The 24,578-nt window shown below is 39.2% G+C and overlaps 1 long non-coding RNA gene across 2 annotated transcripts in view; it reads left to right on the forward strand.

Annotated features, from left to right (window-relative positions):
- LOC147137956 (uncharacterized) overlaps window positions 1–24,578 on the forward strand; it is a 69,175-nt gene that overhangs the window by 1,187 nt on the left and 43,410 nt on the right. The window contains exon 3 of one of the 2 annotated variants that reach the window (XR_015089241.1): window positions 17,819–17,881. The exons of the other annotated variant lie outside the window; for it this stretch is intronic. This is a non-coding gene — a long non-coding RNA (uncharacterized LOC147137956). Of the gene's footprint in view, window positions 1–17,818; window positions 17,882–24,578 lie in introns of those variants that run through there. 2 annotated transcript variants of the gene reach the window in all.

The following is a 24,578-nucleotide window of genomic DNA, read 5'->3' on the forward strand; positions in this document are numbered from 1 at the left end:
TTCAACTCTCAGCTCCTTACAAACCTAGCAGTGACAGGTACACACTCTGAAGTGGGTTACATTAGGCTAACACTTTAAATGTAATCAATAACTATCTATGTGCGATTCAACTTATGAAAAAGCCTCTCGTGACGCAATGTGTATGAGTATCTTGGTGACTTATGAAATGAAATGACAGACGTAACAGGAACTGCACCAAAGCTGCACGTAGGCTGCTTAATTCTTGCTCTTTTAGGTCAGGCATGGGAAGGCTAATCGTTTTGTGATGTTTTCAGAGGCTGAGGTGGGCCTAAGTAGAGATGTCCACACACATATTTGGGCCAAATGATCCCCATTATTTTGACAATATTAGCGACGTTTACAATGGCTTTGAATGGACAAAATGTAATTGGTCTCGGCCATGACATCACACTAAAGGCTTCTTTACGCTCCCGCGTTGCATCACATGATCGATGCGTCTTGCTGTGCGACATGTTGGCGACAGGTCTGCAACACAGGCCGTGCACACGTTAGAAATTGCTGCTGTGTATACGACACCGTGTGCATTCTCCCTCGTGATTGGTCCTTTATGTCACATGTTACAATGGTACACTTTTCCCCGGTTTGGTTCTTTGAGGGCAATTTGTCATTACGCAGGAGCGGATCCATCACACAGCTTGTTGCTGCTGCGAAGTAAACTAGTTTGGCAGTGGCATGGATGTTATGTCACTTATGTGTGTGTAAAGAAACCTTGACACGCATATATCACCTTCGCCGCCACTTTCCTGATTGATTTTGCAATTCAATTAAATGCATCGTCTAGTCATCTAGGTCCCTTTGTTGCAGGAGGCATGATTTCCATTATTGTCGCTGTCGTTTAGGTCGTTACGTGGCAGTAAAAATGGCGACCGGAATTGGCCGTTAAAGATGGAAATTCCGCACTGCGCTGTCCTCGTCAGTATCAGACGTAGCGACACACTGTGACTTGGAGTGAAACTGCAATACATTTTCAAAACAACGCGTGTGGGTTGTGCGTGAGTATAAAGGCAAACTGCCCGTGGCATTGCCGCAGTTACTTGCTCGTCGTCGTCCACGGGAGTATAAAGAAGCCTTAAGGCATGAAGGGAGGGAAGTGTTGTGGCCAAATTTCTTGTGGGCAGTTCTGAACTTGTTAGTTTTGTACTTATTTCTCCAAAACAAATTGATAAAAGTTAAAGTGTAAGATAATATCATTTTCCTGATTTAAAAACAAAAAAACATAAATTGAGCTTGTTATTGAAAAATGGACCGTCACGACTGGATGATCTCTTGAAGTCACCACCATCATCACCGCAACCACCACAGTAATCAGACATAATACACATTTCATTTGGTCTTATTTATTTCCTACAAATTCAAATGCGAGTTGTGTCAATGTTCCAATAGTTCACATAATTCATCTGTGACAATGCACCCCCGCTAACTTGTGCTCCAGTATTTGAATTTCCAGATCTGTCTTCCTAATTTGGCTGTCCAAGTATAGTATTTCTTTATCAGTTTTTTGTGGATTTTTTTTAGCAGGTGAATCTTGTCAACGTCTTTAATTAGTTAATTGTGAAATATTTAAAAGATGCTCGCTAGCGCCCCCTAGAAAGTTTTTAAAAAGCAGCCCCGGTTGTATGTTTCGTCTAGAACAGTCCAATACCTACAAAAAAGCCTCTTAGTACCATATGCTAAACCTAACAGGAAGTCCGCCATTTTGAATTTACTTAAGAGTTTGGCGTCAGCTTGACTACAAAGGCTGCTGTAACTTCATCCTCATGATAATTTCTAATAAAGATTTCTCACATTTGATGAGAGTCTAGGCCTGTAGACATTTAATTAACTTAACTTTTACCGTATTGGTACCTACTGGTTAAAGGAAATGTATGTTTTATTTTTTAATGTTATTATGCCAGCAGTTAACCAGATACACGTCATATTTGCTCAGAAATGTGTTTTAGCCTTCATGATGTTGCAACTTGAAGTTTGTGAATTTTTGCAAAAAGCTGTTGCCATGGCAACGCTCTATTCACCAAGAAAACAACAGTTTCTAAACTTGTTCTAAACTTGCAGAAAAACTCATGCAACTTTGCAAAAACATTCGGCTAGGCAACAGCCAGTCCCTCCAGGATTTTGTGGGCATTTTTTATGATTGTTGCAGTCTAAAATGACTGATTTTGCGGGCCATTTTCCCAAAAGTTGCGATAAAAGTTGCAATTTTCTTTGTTTTGCTCAAAACCTCATTTGTTTACACTAAAGAAAACTTTTTCTACAAATTTTAAGTGGATTTTTTACAAAAGATGTTTACAAATGTGTATTTAGCACACATCTCTCAGCATTTGGTGTGGAGACGTCTCTTTGGACAGAGTGGTGGGAAAGAACATTTGGTAAATATAAGGACTTGGTTTCCTCTGTCCTGGTTTCTGTTGCTGTGTTTTCGGCTATCCTCACGTTGTGTGGGAGTTGTAGTATTCCTCGTCTTAGAGCACTGCTCAACCGGTTGATCACTACAGCTATTGCACCTATGACGTCCAAATTCAACGATGTGTATCTGTTATTGCTTTATCATTTAAACTAGTGGTCTTGCATGGAGCACATTCTTAAAAGATAATGTGTTTGGGTTGACTTCGCTTGAATAAAGTATTTGCATAAGAAAATCAATCCTCTTATTCATGTTAAGGGTATTAAAATTCAAGAAAATAATGGGACAGAAAAATCAAGGGATTTTTTTAACAATAAATAAAATATGCGATTAACTATGAGTTAACTATGAATAAATGTGATTAACTATGATTAATTAATTAATACTTCAAAGAAAAAAATGATCACAAAATTATTAAAATATTTACTTAACACTGACATTCTAATGTACACACACACACACACACACACATACATGTTTATTTATTTATTTATTTTAAAAAAGGTGGTTGTCCCCAAACTTTTTAGTACCACTTTTCATGGGAAAACATCTTTTCAAAGACCGACAAAGAAACAAATTAAAATTAATAATTTAAAATATCACTCACCATTATCTACGCTTCAACGAGCCAGCGTATTCCAAGTATAAAATAATGGGACAGAAAAATCAAGGGATTTTTTTAACAATAAATAAAATATGCGATTAACTATGAGTTAACTATGAAAAAATGTGATTAACTATGATTAATTAATTAACACTTCAAAGAAAAAAATAATCATAAAATTATTAAAATATTTACTTAACACTGACATTCTAATGTACACACATACGCACGCACATACATGTTTATTTATTTATTTTTAAAAAGTCGGTTGTCCCCAAACTTTTTAGTACCACTTTTCATGGGAAAACATATTTTCAAAGACCGTCAAAGAAAACAGAAACAAATAAAAAATTTATTTAAAATATCACTCCCCATTATCTACGCTTCAACGAGCCAGTGTATTCCAAGTATTACCAAGTATTAGTATATTGTCAGGTTCACACCAAGTGAGACATTAGTAAACAACGCACAAAATGAGGAGAGCAGACACTCAACACAATATTGTCATTTTACTTGCGCAAGTAGATCAAAGGGAACTACCGCAACAGTTCTTAGCAACACTCTGATAAGCCCCTTCGCCTCCTCGCTTTTATTTTGTTAGGATTCCCTGATTACAAAGGTGTCCCAACTCTAAGGGAAAGGGGGGTGAAAGCAGTTGGGACATTCTGAGTTTGGTATGTCTATGTGTGTGCGTGTGTGTGTGAGTCATCATTATGCATGTCTGAAAGCAATAAGGCACACAAAGCAAGCTGGTCCTAAATCAGAAGAAGGCTAAAGATGAACATCTATTCCTACAAGGCTGGATTAGAACGAGGCTAACGTCGAGACTACAACAAGGCTAAGGCTAGTCATCAAACTTCTATTTTGCATAATTCAAATGTGGGACAGCAAGCATCCTAACATACTAATTATTATACATGATTCTTACAAACAGTAAAGACACAGTAAACTGGCGTTTTTTATTCTATAATGAGTTAAATTTTGATTAGCACACAGTTTTGTCTGAGTATTATTGGACATAGTAATCTGGTGATGAAGCTTCACATTGTGTCGCTGCCCTTGTTCCTCGCCACTGATATGAATCTATTAAAGCGAGTGGTGATTGGGGTTCGCCTCAAATCATTACCTTTTGGCTATGTCACTGGAGCCATGTGTTAGAGGAAAAACACATGGTGGAGCTAAGTTGACTGGGGCTCTATGCCACTGGCAGGGTAAAGAAGTATAAGATCCACTTTTCGTCAAACTTTTGACAGGTGTGACGTCACACAGGAAGTCATTTAGCCACGCCCCTTTTATGACATCATATCCGGTCTAAATCCTGCCCCTTTGATCATATTGTAGTCCGGAAGTAGAGTCCCTCCCCTGGCAAAACCCCTTTGATGATGTCATTTTGTAGTCCATAAACCCCACTCCAATCCGCGCGCTTTGATGACATCATGTTGTAGTCCTGAAGTCCAGCCCCACCCCTAAACACGCCCAATACCTCATCTAACCACACCCCTTTTGTAGTCCGGAAACGCAATTTTACCCCTAACCCCGCCCCGATACCTCACATCCGGTTGGCCATTTTACGTTGCCATGCTTCGTTTCTTGTCCGCCATTTTGGTACTTCCTAGTCCCCACCCCTTTAACACGTCATTTATGATTAACGCCCCCTTCCGGTATGACCAAATATGGACATTATGCTTCCGCCTCACTCAAGACATGCCCGGGCATTTGAACAGATCAAGGCATGTACAGACATGTTTTTAGGCTGCCGCCGTCTTTTCCGGCATGCCCAAATATGGGCATGGATGACATCATACTTCCGCCTCGTTCAAAGTAGCAGAGGAACGATTCCAGACATGATTGTGCATACATGGCTTTGTGTTTATTTTTCATTTGTTTGTTTTTAATGATCGTGACTAGCACCTCCTTTTTTTTATACAGCTTGTTAGGGCTTCTTCCATACAATTAAGGCAACACAATTCTGAAAAGTCTAAGCGCAGGACTCAGAAAAAAAAAAGGCCTCTTCACATACCACGACACAGAAATGTAGCCCCCACCTTTGCTAGGATTCTGTCTCTGTGTGTTAGGAGCAAAAGCAGTCAGACCATCTTGTGTGCATGTGGGTGAGCGTGTGCGTGTGAGTGTGTGTGTGTATGTGTGTGGATGTGAGTATGCGTGCGTGCGTGTGTGTGGATGTGTGCATGTGAATGTAGTTGTACATGCATGTGTATGGAGGCGTTTGTTTGTGCGTTTGTGTATATGCGTTGCATACCCCTCACGCATCTTCACAAACATTAATTTTATATTACCACCTCCCAGCCGTTCCAAAATATCTCTCAAACTCCCAAATAACCCCTGGCCTTTTCAAGGCATAAAAAATGATGGTTTCAAAGAGCGGATGCCAATTAAAGCTCTTTTTTCTAATACAACGTGTTAGGACATTTCCCATACAATCATCAGGTTAGTGTACAATTAAGGCAACATAATTGTGAAAAGTCTAAGCGCATGCCTCTTCTCATTTTGTGGTGTCAGCACAAAACTCTTGCCCCCCACCTGTGCTCGGAGCCTGCATGCCTTCTTAAAATAGAGACAGATAGGCCTCACTCAGGTGTCTATGGGCTCCCCAGAAATGTGTGTGCGTATGATAAGTCTTACAATGAGGTGCTTTGTTCATCAGTGGTTATACTTTCACTTTCACGTTGTTAATTAGGAAGTTAGCCTTGGAAAAATGTGGGGGATGTAGGCCTATACAGATTTTGTCTTGTCAGGATGGGTGAGAAAACCCAATATTCCAAATAACCTTTCAAATCGTAAATTAAGAGTCAAATGCAGAGAGGTATGAACGATATGAACGGAGTGGCACGAGAAGAAGAATCTCAGCGGAGCACCATCTCAAAGAAATGCAGAGACAAGCAGACCATAAAAAATGGACAGTAAGTACATCCTTTAAAATACTTCTCCTAGTTTCATGACTAACACAAGTTTATGTCATCTAAATGTGATCTTGTTTTACATTTAACTGAACGCGCATGAATAACACTTTTAGCTATCCATGCATTCATGAATAACACTAGTTTATGTTATTATCTATTTGTTTTAGGATTTTAGCCGTCCATGCATTCCTGAATAACAATCTGTGAAATCATTACACCTCTTTCAGGTGTAACTATGTCTTTGTGCATATTCCTGAAAATGCCAAATAGAACATTAAGTTATGCCATCTATATATCTCTATATTTTTTATATACAATACTTTGGTATGATGTATTTGTAAACATCCAAGTTCTCCAAGTTAGATCATATGCACGTATTGTAACTAGATGACGTGTAAATGTTTGACCTGTGTTCTTCAATGGGAGTGATTTCAATCCATGTAGAGTTAGTAAATACAGTGTAGCTCAAACTCTGATAAACAGCACAGCTAGCAACAAGCTTTTTGAAGGCATGCGCGTGTGTGTATGCAGCCCTCCCTTGAGGGGATGCGTGTGCGAGTGTGTGTGTGTGTGTGTGTATGTGGCCGAGCGTGCGTGTTTAGCGTGTGTGTATGCGTGTTTGATCACATGTGAGCAAGGCAGTCAGGGGAGTCAATCAGAGGAATGTAGATAAACGGTTATTTACCGGCGATTTCTTGAGAGCCTTTGTGTATCAAAATGCGTGTCCATTTAGGATGGGTGAGGGGCAACTAGTCTAGAATAATAATAAACTCACTTTTTAAAAATTCTGAATGATTAAAATGTTTTTTTTTTCTTTTCAGAACAGTACTGAGGTGTAACAACTTCCCTACATATTAGGTAAGTGACAAAGGGACTCTAATCACTAGCTTGTCTGTAAACAGCGTACAACGCAACTTGGTGTGGTTTTTTTTGTAACTTTAAAAAAGTCCCCTTCCTCTCTTGCATGGCTAAGGAGAACGTACCCAAATGGTCTGCTTGTGAACCTCCAACCATCAGCAACCATAAATGGAGACGTGTCAGGGAGAGTTCAAACCATTATTGTGGAAATAATATTTCATTTAAAAATGCATTCATTTATTTAAAATCATATTTAAACACTTACATAAGGTTTTTTACAAGTTGGTCAGTTTCAATGTTTAAAAACTTTAACATTGACTAATGTTGACCTTTATAATTGATGCAAATTAATGTGTAGACTAATTATATAGACTCTGTATTTGATCATTATCTGCTATTGTTGACCTTTTCTTTATTAATAATGCAAGTATTGTGTAGTCTTATATTTAAACACCTACATACCGTTTTGACAAATTAGTCAGTCTCAACATTCAAAATCCTCAACATTTACTTTATGAATCCCTATCTTTATCAATAATGCAATTATTGTGTAGATTAATATTTAATCACATAACGTTTTTTCAAATTGGTCAGTCTCAACATTTAAAAACTTTAACATTTACTAATGTTGGCCTTTTCTTTATTAATAATGCAAGTATTGTGTAGACTCATATTTAATCACATAACGTTTTTTCAAATGAGTCAGTCTCAACCTTTAAAGTCATCCACATTCACCTGATGAATCCCTATATTTATTAATAATCCAATTAATGTGTAGACTAATTATAATGCGTATTTGATCATCTGCTATTGTTGAATTTAATGTTTTCTTACATCTCCAGTGTTTAAACATCGACCTGTTACTTTAATGGATACTTTTACTAGCATAAATGTTTGTTTAGAATCTTTGTATTTTAAAAATCATGGTGAGAGATTGACATAAACACATTAATCAAAGCAGGAAGTAAAACCTGTACAGTATAATATTACTTGTTTCAGCCTAAAACTCTGTCGTATTTGTATATTCATGTACAGACATCATGAAATACAAGTGCCTCACCAGTGAATCAGTACATGAGTAGACCCCCACATACTGGAGTGTTCAAGCTGGCTTACCTTTTTTTTTTTTGAACCTCCTCACATCCACCTTAGCAGGAAGGATGAGAAAACAAACGACAAGGAGCAAAGTTACATGCAAAATCAGAGACACGTGAGCGAACCATCCTCACACCAATCTGCCTACATCCAGCTGCTTGAGTGATGAATACCAAGTCTAAATTGACTTTGTCAATTTGTTGAGATATCTAAGATTGGTTGAAATTGTAAGGTATACATTGTTGTGAGGCGGTAAAAGATGATCTGTAATGTTAGGAAGAGTATCTTTCAGTTCATTTGAACCTAGCATGTGTTTAACATGAGAGTAACTGTCAAATGTATACAGTTCTTACACACAAACCGATTTGGAAGTTTTGTTTGTTGGTTGTTTTTAGATCATGCCCCGTCTCACTCAATTATTGGGTAAGAGCTGGGCCTTAAAAAAAGAAACCACATGTTGAGACAAATGAAGGTATCAAGATAAGTTTATGAAGTAATGTCAACTTGAATGTTGTTTTTAAGCTAACCAACAATACAATGTGAGTATACATGCTAAATGAAGTGAATGTCATGATCAATCTTACTTGAACTCAAATCATAAAAGTTGAAAGCTTTGAATGAAGTGAATGTCATTATCAATGTTATTTGAACATGCTTAGCTCAATGATTTTATATGTTTAACGTGCATTGATGTATTAAAGCAAGTATTTTAAATTTAGAGTTCGATAGTGTAGAACTGTGACTCTCAGTTTCTTACATGCTTTTTATGACTATCACAATTTTAAGCAGACAAATGCATACTTTTACGAACACAAATGTTTGTTGAGAATCCTGATATTTTAAAGGTCGTTATGAGAGTTCATCTAATTTATCAGAGCAGGAAGTAAAACCTATACAATATATTGTTTCGGTGAAAGGGGCTAAAGTTCTCTCATATTGGGTTATTTCTGAACTTTTCATTTCGAGGCTCTTACGAATTCATAAGGCGGATACATCAGTGTCCTTCAATTAACCACGCCCCCGTCCATCCCGCTCTCTCTTCTCTCTCTCTCTCTCTTTTTCTCTCTCTCTTTCTCTAATGAGAAAACCACGCCTATGGCAAGGAGGCATGTCATCCACAACCCCTTTTGGTAGGTATAAAACAGCAGATCTCCAAACCAACCCATAACAACCTGTGGCTCGAGAAAAAAAAAAACAACATCCACAATGCCAGTAACCCGACAGATATCCAGACGCATAGAAACGGTATGGGCACCATTGGGACCCAAAGGGGTCAGCCGATGGAGAGTGGACCCGAGGTTAAAAGATCGAGACAAACACCCACCACCTACAAACCTCTGATACAGATAACCGCCAACCAAGACCACAATGATTGTGAAGAAACGGAAGTGAATGTGGCTGACGTAAACCTTAAGGTGGAACCAACGGCGACCGCTGACCACGTTTTTACAACGGAGTATCCTCAGCAGAAGCTGTCGGGGTTCGAGGAGGCTGAGAAGGAGAATATACCACCAATGGACATCCCTCAAACGTCCATGACTGGAGCTGTCAAGACTTTACCAAAAGAAACGTTGACTGAGGAAGGGGAACAAAACAGGGAAACGGAAGGATGACGATGAGTTGAAGGCAGAGGAGGATGAAACAGAAGCAGAGGAGGATTAGGGCTTGAGTCAGAAGAGGAGGCTTGAGTCAGAAAAGGATGAGGAGTCAGAAAAGGAGGAGGAGTCCGAGAAGAAAGAGGAGTCAGAGTCAGAGGAGGAAGATTTCACGTGGATAAGCCCTACATATGGCTGGATGACTGCTTCGACATATAACTGGATCAAACAGTCAATCATTCACTTGTTGCAGGATATGTTAGTGAAATATAGTCAAGAAGAATGTGGAGGTTGTAAAATTGATCACCCTAGTCAGAGTCATCACACGTGTCGGTATGCAGAGAAGGAAGATTATTATTTCAACACACATTTTTTTATCCTGTGACAAGGTTATTCTATAACAAGAAATTCATCCCTAGCCTTCATTACATCTTGAACCTGTATCAAGAGCCCATTAAGTATCAACAAGTTAAAGACTCGGCCCAGATAGTTCTGAGAGAGTTATCGCATGAAAGGAAGATTTTTGACAAGCTCCAAGGGAGTACATGGGCCCCTAAAGGCGTCAACATCTACGACAAAGATAGAAAAGTGTTGGAAGATTACTATTACAACGAGAAGCAACAAGCCATAGACTTCAACATTGATGACTGATGAGAGAAAGTGATTTTGTTGAGAGAAAGTGTTGCGACCTATGCTTTTTTTACGTTTGGAGTAAGTGCTTACCTTGTTTCGCTTGTCGGATGTTGTTCTCATCTCCCTTAGGTCAAACAATAACACCTTCTCAACTATTCGACAGTCTACTTGAATAGAGTTGCCGGGTTTTCCACACGCATCGTTAATGTTCACACCTTCAGTCAGGTTTCCCAGAGAATTGTTTGGTTTCCCAGTAGGGGTGAGTTTATTCCCAGGCGGGTCCGTGGACTGGTGTTTTGCATTCGTCCAAAGTGCCTTGATTTGTCATTTTTTACATATTTTTTATTTCTATCAATAAATACTTTTTGAAAATTCCAGTAATCCTGGCTTTAGGAACGACCACAAACCTTTGGTTTGGTGAGACATACAGGAGGTAGACATCAGGAACCCCAACTCTTTACTCTTCTAAGAATCATTTTCTTGTAAAATCTTAGGGTAGGGACAAATCTTATTTATCAATATTGTACTTAAAAGAAAAAAAATGTTACTTATTGTATACTTATAATTTACACATTTATACAATCACTAAGTAGTAATCTAGAGTATAACGATGAACATATTACAAGTACAACCAAAGATTACAAACAATAACTCATAGTAAGATTTATCAATATTATACTTGAAAAAAGAGTGTTCATAAATGTATACTTATACTTTCCACAATTACAGTCTCTAATTAGTAACCTACAGTAAAACGATGAAACAGATTACAACTTCAACCAAAGATTACAAACAACTCATATTTGTAAGATTTATTTATACTGTACTTACAAAAAAAGAAAGGTTAATACATTCATACTTACACTTGACACAATTATACAATCAATGATGTTTTACTATTTTTCATACACACGCACGCACGCATACTCACATCCACACACATACACACACACACACACGCACACACACACACACACACACATGCACACAAGATGGTCTGACTGCTTTTGCTCCTAACACACAGAATTGTGTTGCCTTAATTGTATGGAAGAAGCCCTAACAAGCTGTATGAAAAAAAAAAAGGAGGTGCTATTCACAATCATTAAAAACAAACAATTGAAAAATAAACACAGCCATGTATGCACAATCATGTCTGGAATTGTTCCTCTGCCACTTTGAACGAGGCGGAAGTATGATCTCATCCATGCCCATATTTGGGCATGCCGGAAAAGATGGCGGCAGCCAAAAACATGTCTGTACATGCCTTGAACGAGGCGGAAGCAGTATGTCCAGATTTGGGCATGCCGGAAAAGATGGTGGCAGCCTAAAAACATGTCTGTACATGCCTTGAACGAGGTGGAAATATGATCTCATCCATGCCCATATTTGAGCATGCCGGAAAAGATGGCGGTAGCCAGGACAGGTCTGGACTTGCCCGGGGTGACATCACTATTCAAATGCCCGGGCATGTTTTGAACGAGGCGGAAGCATAATGTCCATATTTGGTCATACCGGAAGGGGGCGTTAATCATAAATGACGTGTTAAAGGGGTGGGGACTAGGAAGTACCAAAATGGCGGACAAGAAACGAAGCAGGTCAACGTAAAATGGCGAACCGGATGTGAGGTATCGGGGCGGGGTTAGGGGTAAAATTGCGTTTCTGGACTACAAAGGGGTGTGGTTAGATGAGGTATTGGGCGTATTTAGGGGTTGGGGCCGGACTTCAGGACTACAACTTGACGTCATCAAAGCGCGCGGTTAGGGATGGGACATATGGACTACAGAATGACATCATGGAAGGGGTGTGACTAGGGGAGGGGCTCTACTTCCGGACTACAAAATGATGTCATCAAACGGGCGTGATTTAAACCAGATATGACGGGACTTCCTGTGTGACGTCACACCTGTCAAACGTTTTACGAAAAGGGGATCTTATACTTTTTCAGGGTCACCCATGGCAAACAGGTCCTAGGTGAGGGACCAGACCAAGCATGGTTCACAGACCCCTTATGATGAGTACAAAAATTGGTCCATGTTTTCCCTTGTCTGGACCCCCTCTGGAGTCAGGCCTCGAAGTGAGGCTTGCTGGCGAGCGCCTGGTGGCCGGGCCTGCACCCATGGGGCTCGGCTTTCGTCCCAGCCAGAAAAGACAACGTGTGTCCCCCTTCCCATGGGATCACCACCTGTGGGGCGGGTCCAAATGGGTCGGGTGCTCTGTGAGCTGGGCAGCAAAAGGCAGGGACCTTGGTGGTCCGAGCCCCGGCTACAGAAACTAGCTCTGGGACATGGAGTGTCACCTTTCTGGTATGGAAGGAGCCCGAGCTGGTGTGCAAGGCTGAGAAGTTCCGACTAGATGTAGTCTGGCTCACCTCCACACACAGCTTGGGCTCTGGTACCAGTCCTCTCGAGAGGGAGTGAACACTCTTCCACTCTGGGGGAGCGTGAGGGTGCATGACAGGCTACATGTGTTTTGTAGACTTGGAGAAGGCGTTCGACCGTATCCCTTAGGGAGTTCTGTGGGGGGTGCTTCGGAAGTACGGGTTAATGGGAACGTAAAAAGGTGGAGTGCCCTCACCAGGTCACGGATGAGATTATGCCACCAAGTGGAGGAGTTCAAGTATCTTGGGGTTTTGTTCACAAGTGAGGGCAGGATGGAGCGGGAGATCGTCAGGAGGATCGATGCAGCACCTGCTGTGATCCAGACTCTGTATCAGTCGGTCTTGGTGAAGAAGGAGCTGAGCCGAAGGCAAAGTTCTCGATTTAGCGGTCGATATATGTTCCAACCCTCACCTATGGTCATAAGCTGTGGGTCGTGACCGAAAGAACAAGATCCCGGATACAAGCGGTCAAAATGGGTTCCCTCCGCAGGGTGCTGCTCCTCCACGTTGAGAGGAGCCAGCTGAGGTGGCTCGGGCATCTCATTAGGATGCCTCCCTGGTGAGGTATTCCGTCCCACTGGCAGGAGGCCCCGAGGACGACCCAGGACACGCTGGAGAGACTATGTCTCCCGGCTTGCCTGGGAACGCCCTGGGATCCCTCCGGAAGAGCTGGAAGACGTGGCTGGGCTTCCCTGCTGAAGCTGCTGCCTCCGTGACCCGACCTCGGATAAGCGGCAGATGATGGATGGATGGATGAATAATTAATGATATTTGTGGACTGTATTTAGGCGAAGACACTGATCATGTTAATTTTATGTTATTTATCACAGTAATATTTTATTTCAATATATCTCTGTCAGTGTTTACATTTCCAAATGATCACATCTACAACACTCCTAGAAATTCACAATGTCTCATTACTGGTGAACTATTTCTTTTTTACATAAAAATGTAAATGCCCTTCCTTCGAGATAGGGTGTGAAGCTTGGTCATCGGGGAGGGACTCGGAGTCGAGCTGCTGCTCCTCCAAGTTGAAAGGAGCCAGACGAGGTGGTTTCTGACATCCGATTAGGATGCCTCCTGGACGTCTCCGTGGTGAGGTGTTCCGGCAGGTAGCCCCAGGGATGACCCAGGACACCCTGAAGAGACTATGTCTTCCAGCTGGCCTGGGAACGCCTTGGGATCCCTCTGGAAGAGCTGGAAGATGTGGTTGGGGAGAGGGAAGTCTGAGCTTCCCTGCTGAAGCTGCTGCCTTTGCGACCTGACCTTGGATAAGCGGTAGATGATGGATGGATGGATGGAAAAACACATTTGATACAAATACAAAGTTAATATTGAAATAAAACCCAATTACATAAAAAGGAAAATGTCATCTACAAAGTATGTTACCGTGTATAATTTTAGTAGATGTTGGATCACTTATTCCTATGCTTTTGCAGGTTATTTGTGCTTGTCTTCTTCGTCTTTGCAATCAATATTTGGGTTGGTTAATTCCATCTTTAAGATCTACTGGTCATAAGTGTTTTATTTTATTTGATACGCTAAAATAATTTTAAATAAAAAAAAATAAAAATAAATAATAAGGTTATCATATGTGATAGCTCAGTAAAGTTAGCAAGTTATGATAGCTAACTTTTATTAGCTGCTAAATTGTTGCTTAACCATGGCTGTGTTTCTTACATGTTACTAGCAGAATTACTAAAGCATTGACAAGATATTGTATATACTAAATACTTAAATTTAATTAAAGTGATTGAATCTTGCATCCTTGCCACAAGCTGTGTTCATTAATGCAGAAGAACTACATCCGGGGTCATTTTGCTGTCACTCAAAAATCATGTAGCCAATGAGGATACAATCCCCTTAAAGCAAAGCAGCGTGCAAGTGGGAAAGCATACCTGTCAACCTCAGCCAATTGTTCCCCTTATTAATGATTGCAATTCCCCTTATTAAGTGATAATAAACCTTACAAACACAACGTATGCCGTTATATAGGTGTATATAACAAATACACCTATTTACTCACAGCAAGACAGACTATGTAGAATAAGAACAAATATAATTTGTATAAACAAGTTTATTTACCAAATAACGTTGTCGTCTGCTATCAGTGACCGAGACGATCCGGATTAGAGCCGAAATGAAATAAAGACGAGATTGGTGTAACAAAAAACAATTTTTTTTTTTTCATTGATTTTTTTTTTCCCATACAAAAATTGTTATACGGCGTACACAATTTGAAATGATCAAAAAACGTATAAAATACATGGAAAACGTATAAATTGACAGGTATGGGAAAGCCGTTTATCATCGAGAGCAAAAATCCAATCAGTGAGAAAGAAATAGAACCGCAAACAAAAGTGACATAAATATTTCCATTACAAGAAATAAGATTCATTTATAAGATAAATTTTTTGTTTGTTTGTTGTCTAAGAATAATTCATAAACATAATTCTTTGTTACTGGTAACTATTGTAATTATTTAATACTGAAGCACCAATGTAACCAGAATTAATTTTCTCTTTTCTCTATAAAGAGCTTGCATGTTGACTGCAACACACACATGCCCTTCTTTTCCACTAGTTTAAGGTTGAATGTTCCACAGTGAACCTGTAAAATGCAATATCACAAGAGTTCTTCTGCAGAGAAAGTTTTGCAAGGCTTATGAATGACAGAACTAGTTATAGTTTTACAGTGTATTTGTGCCAAAATTTATGCCCCAGATATTTTACCAGCACTGGTTAGTCCCAATTTGTCACATTCATGTTCTTACGTTGCAAGGACATTGTTACAACAGAGGATGTACAGAAATGTGAAAAACTTGTCAGATGTTGTTAAACAATCTGAAACATTTTGTGGTAACACAAATGTGTCATTTAATTAAGACATATTTATGTCTTCATTTGCGAAGGTCTGTCAGGAACTGGGGACTTTTTGTGGGCCCATACTGGTTATGTGTTTTTTAGTACAATGGTGATATACTGAAAATGTTTCATGGCACTCAATTTGTTTCTTGGCATATAATAACGCAATTCACATATTAACATGTATTGCCTCTTTTATAGCGGAAGTCAACCCAAACATATTTTTTCAAGAATATGTTGTATGCAGACCCACTTGTTGAAACACTGCATTCTGATTAATATTGCATTTGTAGAATTTGAGTTAAGCAGCAATATCCACCTGTTATTGTCCATCTCAGGGGTTGTCCGTGAATAGTTGAGCAGTGATTGTTCGTTACCTGAGCCCACACATACATACTGTATATGTGTGTGTAATGTATACAACTATATGTATGTATGTATATATATATATATATATATATATATATATATATATATATATATATATATATATATATATATATATATATATATGTATATATATATATATATATATGCAGGGGTGCACATAACTGGTGCGCATGTGCAACACAAATCACTAATGCGTACCATCATTTAGTAAGGCAACGTGATTAGTGCGCATTCAGCAGACAGGTGAGCTGTGATTGTTCGTTACCTGAGCCCATACATACATGTGTGTGTAATGTATACAACTATATGCATGTATGTATGTATGTATATATATATATATATATATATATATATATATATATATATATATATACATATATATACATACATATATATATATGCAGGGGTGCACATAACTGGTGCGCATGCGCAACAGAAATCATTAATGCGTACCATCATTTGGTAAGGCAACGTGATTAGTGCGCATTCAGCAGACAAAGTTGAATAAACACAAGATTGCGTAAGTTGCATGTACAAGAGCGTTTTGCAAACATACTCAATGAACACACCGTCTCCACAAAGGCTAACTTCAAAATAAAGCTTACCAAATAATACATTGAGTCATTAATGCCAATGCATTAGCCTTAGTGAACTTTTGCTTTGAAGGTGGTAGCGTAACGGCTAACATGATTTCCGTTTTCGACGTTTTAACGCTTGCTACCAACACAATGCTGTCTCGAAATCATATTCAGTCGCCAATTTAGGACACGAACAAACCACTAATTAATTACGCTGTCATTGTATGATTCGACACAAGACTCCGGCGTTATTGACTAGGAGCTGTTATCATTAGCTGGGAGTTCAACAGCTGCTCCTTGGCTTAATTACTTTTTTTTAAAACTTTTTCTATATTGTCCACCTAGATTTCTTTGTAATGTGCTGTCTATGTTTTAAGAAAGGTGCCTTATATTGCACTTAAAGTCTTTTTCATTATGAAAAATAAAAAAAAAATAAAAAATAAAACTTTGTCTTAATTTAATTTATAACACGTTTGCCTAATAATTGTAAGAAAACATTCAGCTCAAAATGTCTGGCAGAATACCTTTAAATGTATACACTGTACTACTTACAAAATTGTGTTAAATTGTGTTCTTAAATCCTACAAGGCCATATTAGAAATGATGAGTTGATTTTTTTATGGGCAAAAGCGTTTTATGTTATGCGTTTTAAATAAATTAAGACAAAGTTAAATGGGTTGTCACTTGTATAGCGCGTTTCTACCTTTGGCACTCAAAGCGCTTCACGCTGTACCTCATTTACCTACTGATGACGCAGCATCAGGAACAACTGGGGGTTCAGTATCTTGCTCAAGGACACCTCGCCACAGTCAAAATGGCTGGGGATCGAATCCACAACCTCTCGGATGGGAGACGACCACTCTACCACTGATCCATGCCGGCCCACGCCCCAAGTTCTATTTAGATTTTTTTTTTTTTCTCATACAAAAAACGATCCGATCCGTGACTCAAAATCCTTGACCGATCCGAACATTGACTGATGTGATTTGTTGGACCACTAGTGAAAAAAAAAAAAATAAAAATAAAAAAAATAAAAATAAAAAAAATAAAAATAAAATATATATATATATATATATATATATATATATATATATATATATATATATATATATATATATATATATATACACAGTGATCCCTCGCTACTTCGCGCTTCAACTTTTGCACCCTCAGTGCATTGCGGGTTTTTCAGAAGCATTCATAACAAATTAAAAATGAAACAACACAGCCATATCAGGAGCTATATTGCAGAAAGACGCATTGTTTCAAAGATATGAGTTGACTTGGAGGCTTTGAACATAGTCGCAGGCACTCATAAAAGGCGGTGACTGGTTCCCAGCGCGGGGACCGACCAACGAGAGCAAGTGGATTTAATTTTTCCACACACTGTACTGTACGTGAGCTGACTGACCGCGTCATCGCAGCCTCTCGCTTAATCTCGTCCACTATTCAATTCCGTTGATTTTACTTTCACTTTTCAGGACGGCGACAAGCATTTTAAAGTGCAGGATTGGATAAATTACACTATGGCATTCTAGTTAAGGTAAGTCAATTTTATGCTCAAACTTACTTACCAAATTACTCACCACTTCGCGGCGGGTTCTGTCCCCCCATTAACCGCGATGAATGAGGGCTCACGACCACTCTACCACTGATCCATGCCGGCCCACGCCCCAAGTTCTATTTAGATTTTTATTTTTTTTTTCTCATACAAAAAACGATCCGATCCGTGACTCAAAATCCTTGACCGATCCGAACATTGACTGATGTGATTCGTTGGACCACTAGTGAGTACCAAAGAAAAAAATAAATAAATAAAAAAAAATAATAAATATATATATATATATATATATATATATATATATAGGGTTTTTTTTAATGATATGTTTATGTTTAAGATGACAAGTAAACTGTACTTTTTGGGGAAAAAATAAATAAAAGCGAACCATTCAGTTGCTATTCTAAGAAGTTACACCGGAATAGAAAATACACTAATAATACAGATCCCTTAATTTTGTAAATTATTAAGACACTGAAACCTAAATACTCAGCAGCAACCACCTATGACACATCTAAGTATTCAAGTTAAAGACAAGTTGTCATTACAGTACATATATACACTTTTCGTGATGAAAAAAATACATACAACAGTTACAATTATTGCTAACTATATTAAAACTATTTTTAATGAAAAAGCTACAGTAACTTTAAAAAGTCTGTACGAAATTGTATACACTTTTTAGGCGTTGAAATCTTTGAATGTTCCACAGCATATTGTAACGTTATATGTGTTGTGGTCGGATTTGTGTGTTGCTGAGTTGTGATGTTTCCGAAGTTCATGAATGCATCGTATGGCAACAAGAGGAGCAGCGGGAAACAAAGAAGAGCGCGAGCGGTTGTACTTGGATTAGTAAAAATGTAATAATTAAACTACATCTGATGGTGTGTTCCTGGAAGACGCTACAATATGATAAATTTCGCTATTTAAGTTTGACGTTTTTGGCTAAAACGACTGCTTGCTTCCTTGTCTAAGAAACATTCACAGTCGGATGATGCCGTGCATGTTAGACATGCGACCTATAACAGCGCCGCGGATCTCATGTAGCAATGTCGGCACACAACTTTTGGACTTATCCACGGACCTTTCCCCATCGGCGATTTTAACAGGACATCTAGAATGTTCCCATACAGGAGACCGCAGTGTACGGGGGGACCTTCGAGCTCTGGCTCTTTTCTGGCTCTCTCTTTTGTGCCGCTACTCTCCTCTCCCGTGTGCAACAGTCAATAGCGCCCGTGCGTAAGCTCGGGCTAATAATAAAAACTGATCAGAAACGCAAGGTGGACCGAACCGAACATGCCATACCGAAACTTATTAATATAGCCACGTGTACCGTTACACCGCTAATATATATGTATATGTATATGTGTGTGTGTGTATGTGTATATATATATATATATATATATATATATATATATATATATATATATATATATATATATATATATATATATATATACACACACACACACACACACACACACACAGACTTCTCATACTTAACTGGCTAAAGAAAACCATGCGCTAAAGGAGATGGTGGCGTACCTGGAAAAGTATACCAGGCTGCAAAATATATGTATTGTGAGGATACCAGAAAATGTGGAGGGCCCGCGACCAATTTATTTCTAAACTTCTCAGTGACGTGCTTGGGGAGGACAACTTTGAGAAACCAGCTTTGGTGGACAGGGTAACGTTCGTTTATCATCACACTCCATCATTTTAAAAAGATAAGAAGATAAGAAGGCCTTTATTGATCCCACAGTGGGGAAATTTTCAGTGTTACAGCAGCAAAGATATAGGTCACACAGGGATGGCGGCCTAATGTAGCCATTAATGTATAACATTAACGGCAAACATTCAGGATCAAACCTATGTAAATATACGCAGTAACATGTGTATATACACATGTATATACACACCAACATATATCTACATAAAAAGTATGAGGAACACTCATTCAAAGTAGAGTTGATCTTACGCTTAGCCACACAAACGATCCTGCTGTCATACAACGGATCAAGAATTTATATTTCCTGACGACAGCCCAGATGTCAACAAATGACGCGCAGCCTTCTCTGAATCCAAAAAGAAGCTCCACGCCGCAAAGATCCAGTTCGCCCTCTACTACCCGGCTACCCTGCAGTTTGCGCAGAATGGGAGAGACGCATGAGGTTTGCTGATCCTACGGCGGTGATGATTTATATCCAGAGGTGGCAAATCTTGGTCCAGAAAGTAAAAACACTGCCACAGTTTGGCTTTAGCCACAGGTGCTTCTACTCAAGGTGGAGCTTGTTTACCTGCCGGTTGAGTAAAAGCACCTGTGGCTAAAGCCAAACTGTGGCAGGGATTTGACTTTCTGGGCCTGGATTTGCCACGTCTGCTTATTATATCAATGAAAATGTGACTACCAATAATGGAAGCTCCGTTGCACAAGTTGAGGGTCAGGGTGACTGAGGTAATGTTACTGATTGTGTCGAAACACGAATGATTGACTGAAAGGTTGGTGACATCATTCGATATTGTTTTCCTGTTCATGTTATTTGACAATATTTTTAATTTGTCTAATTTTTCTTTGTATTGTGTCTGTCGCAGTGAACATTTTTATGTGAACGGGTGAGCAAATCACATGTAATGCTACAATTGTACGTTTCCATAATTGGTTAATATTGTATCATTATATTATTAGGTTGGAGTTTTATATAATATTTTATTGTTGATAAGCTGATTTACATTATTGGATTGCATTCTGCTCTGCGATTGAGTGGCAACCTGTCCAGGGTACCCATATTTCACCCAGTCATCATTGAGAAGACAAGCAGTAAAAGAAAAAAAAATACAATATCCATGGACAGATGGCATTCATCCATATTTCAGTCTAGTATGCATTACCAAGAAACAGGCAAACAACAGTTCCAGATAATAATTAGGAATACAGTACAAAGTTTGCGATGATTTGAAAAAGAATACTTGTTTCTAGAAACCAAAATATCATTAATAAAAGGCACAATTACATACACTACATTTTTAAACAGGCAGACAACTCCTGTTGTAGGTATACTAGAACCCAAAAGCCTTTTCAATTAAAGACTCTCCTGAAAAAGGTGTTACTCACCCTGTTGTCAAATTGCAGCTTTTGTAGAAGGATCAAAGTGACCAATTCTTCTTTTGAGAGATGTTGACTTTCTGCCACTGAAACGCAAACATAAGTGAAAATGTGTGTGTGCGCTACATTTTGCTGTCGCTTCTCATTTACACAGCCAGTGACTCAACTGTGAATAAGTCTTCCCAAGAGTGACACAGAAAAGGGATTTCACAAACGGGGCTACCAAGGTTAAGACATCAAGGAGGCTGAGGGTGTGTGTCATGCTCTTCAGAAACCATTTCACATATGACAGATGCTATAAAGGGCTTTTAGATGTGGAGCAGTCCTAGGCCAATTTGGGAATTCTGTACCTCTGTGTTTGTCCCCGCTTTACTGTGTCCACTTCTCTCTTTCATCCCAAGTGGCATGGAGTACAACAAACACATCTTGAAAGCTGTGGTCACAGTATTTATTGTCCTTGAGACTTATTTAAAAAATACTGAACAAATAATGACTCAGCTCACAAATAACATCTCTTTTTGTGGACATTATTCCCCTGAATAGTCAGGACACTTGGTCTGAAATCATGTAAATAATTGATGTCAGAAGGCTGGAAATTAAACAAGGCAGCTGGCACTCACGTTAATTTGACTTTGTAGAACCACTTTCCAGGGTTTCAGGAAAAGTACTTGTGATTGTTTTGTTTTTGTGAACACATATGTGGCCATGGGAGATTATTATTATTTTTTGCGATTGAATAAACATATTTCGATGTTTTAATCGTGATTACTTCGGAATGGAAGACGAATTAAAAGGACGTGTAAAATGGGTAAAAGGAAACAACATTGCAATGTCAGAAAGCAAAGTGGCACCTGGTTTATTTGACCTGTAACATAAACAATATTCACCAGAGAGCAACAGAGATGTCTATTTATTCGTTTGTCAAGAAGCATGTACAGATCATTTGAATAATGATGCCTTCAAAAACACCGTCTTGGGGAGCTATAGCTCAGTGCTGCATTTGAAAACATTTGATCATAATATACTGCTCGACAGACTTGAAAAGTGGGTGGGACTTACTGGCACTGTGTTAAATTGGTTCAAATCTTACTTAGCAGGTGTGTCAAACTCCAGTCCTCGGGGGTCGCCCTCCTGCATGTCTGAGAGGTAAGATTCAAACGATCGGGATCAGGATCAGGCTCCTACAGAACTTGCTGATGAGCTGATCATTTGAAACAGGTTTGTTGCAGCAGGGAGAGATGGAAAACAGGCAGGACAGCAGCCCTCGAGGACCGGAGTTCGACACCCCTGAGATAGGGACTACTTTCAATTGGTAGTGATGAGTCCGAGCCAATAAAGATCACATGTGGGGTTCCATATGGGTCCATTCTTGGACCACTTACATGCTGCCCTTGCTCTGGAGCATCACAATATATAATATACTTATGCAGATGACACATAATTTATATTTCAGCGTCCTCACATGACTGAAGTCCCTTACTTACATTGAGTAAGTGTATTCATCAAATGAATGAGTGGATGAACCAGAATTTTCTCCAGCTCAATACAGAAAAGACAGAAGTGATTGTTTTTGGCCCCAAAAATGAAAGGTCTTAAGATCAGCGCTCACCTTAACTCTATGTCATTGAACGCTACAAATCAAACCAGAAATCTTGGTGTAATTATAGACTCAGACCTGAATTTTCACAACCACTGAAAAGCCATCACTAAATCTGCCTATTACCACCTTAAAAACACTTCTGAAAAACATTGGTTAATTATACGGGCTTTCTGTCTCAACCAGACACAGAAAAACGTATTCATGTTTTTATTTTCAGTAGGATAGATTACTGTAATGGTGTCTTTACAGGTCTTAATCCCTACACTGGCTTCCAGTGAGTCAAAAAATATGATTTAAATTCTTGTTGCTGGTCTATTAACCTCTAAATGGTCTTGGACCAGGCGGCACGGTGCTCGACTGGTTAGCACGTCCGCCTCACAGTTCAGAGATCCTGGGTTCCAATTCAGGGTGTCCCCTGCCTACTGCCTGAAGACAGCTGGGATAGGCTCCAGCACGCTCCGCTACCCTAGTGAGGATAAGCGGTATTGATAATGGATGGATGGATGGTCTTGGACCAAAATACATGCAAGATGTACTAGTGCTCGACTGGTTAGCACGTCCGCCTCACAGTTCAGAGATCCTGGGTTCCAATTCAGGGTGTCCCCTGCCTACTGCCTGAAGACAGCTGGGATAGGCTCCAGCACGCTCCGCTACCCTAGTGAGGATAAGCGGTATTGATAATGGATGGATGGATGGTCTTGGACCAAAATACATGCAAGATGTACTAGTCTAGTACAGCAGCAAAAAAAATTCTCTGATACAATAGACTCTGTTCTACTACAAAAAATTAGACAGATATGGGATTAGAATAGTAGGGCTGAGCTGGGTGAAAAAAAAAAAAAAACTACATGGAAAATAGCAGTTTGTACAGGTATGTGCATCTAAAATCACACTTGCAGATTTTACATGTGGGGTGCTGCAAGGGTGAATTCTGGGACCTAAATTATTTATACTATACAGAAATTATATGAAATGTTTCCAATATTTTGAATTATGTGGGGTTTTTTTTCTGATGATACGAATGTTGTCTGCACTGGGAAAAATTCAGCAGTTGCTGCCAAATGATATACACCATGCAAATTGGATGGGGGTCATGCCAGAATTTTAAAAAACATTAAAATTCTGATTAATTATTCTGGAAGTGAATGTCTTTAGGTTGGCAGCTCTATATTACAACATTTAGTCATGAGGAGGAAACTTGTTCTTTAGTATTAATGAAAAAGCTGAGGACTTGTCTTTGCATTGTGTTTCTCTGATTTCAACATGTGCGCTATCATTGTCATGACACAATCACCATGTTTGCATTTCTGTGTGGAACTGTGAACAACATGTTTTAGTGGATATTAAGATAGGCTTGTTCAGCTTCTACACATGGCATGTTGAAGCTGTGTTTAGTGTAGCCATTAATGTATAACATTAACGGCAAACATTCAGGATCAAACCTATGTCAATATACGCAGTAACATGTGTATATACACACACACACACCAACATACATCTACATAAAAAGTATGAGGAACACTCATTTTAGCCTGTACATAGTACAGAGGAAAAATACTCTTAAGTAAGTGACAGTGCTGCAGTGCTGTAGTGAAATGTAAGGAACAGCATTGGATAAAAATAAAACTAGACTAACAGTAGAGGGGAATGTTGAGTATTGCATGGTATTACAGTAGTGCGGAATGTTGGGTATTGCACGATCTGAGCTCAGGTGCAGGACTGCACAATTGCACTCATGTCCGCCAGTTTGTGGAGACTACACAATGTTCTTGTTAAAGAGTCTGACAGCAGCAGGCAAGAAGGAGCGGCGGAATCTCTCCTTTGCACAGCGAAGGTGTAACAGTCGAAGGACCCAATCCAATCTGGACATTTTGAAAAATTTCAATGAACATTCTTTTGTCCGGCCCTCGGCTTGTCGCAAAATTTTGTATTTGGCCCTCTGTCCATTTGACTTTGACACCCCTTCTGTACAGCATTGAC

Source organism: Filicampus tigris, chromosome 13, assembly GCF_054856515.1.
Source record: "Filicampus tigris isolate MCC_2025a chromosome 13, RoL_Ftig_1.0, whole genome shotgun sequence".
Classification (NCBI taxonomy): domain Eukaryota; kingdom Metazoa; phylum Chordata; class Actinopteri; order Syngnathiformes; family Syngnathidae; genus Filicampus; species Filicampus tigris.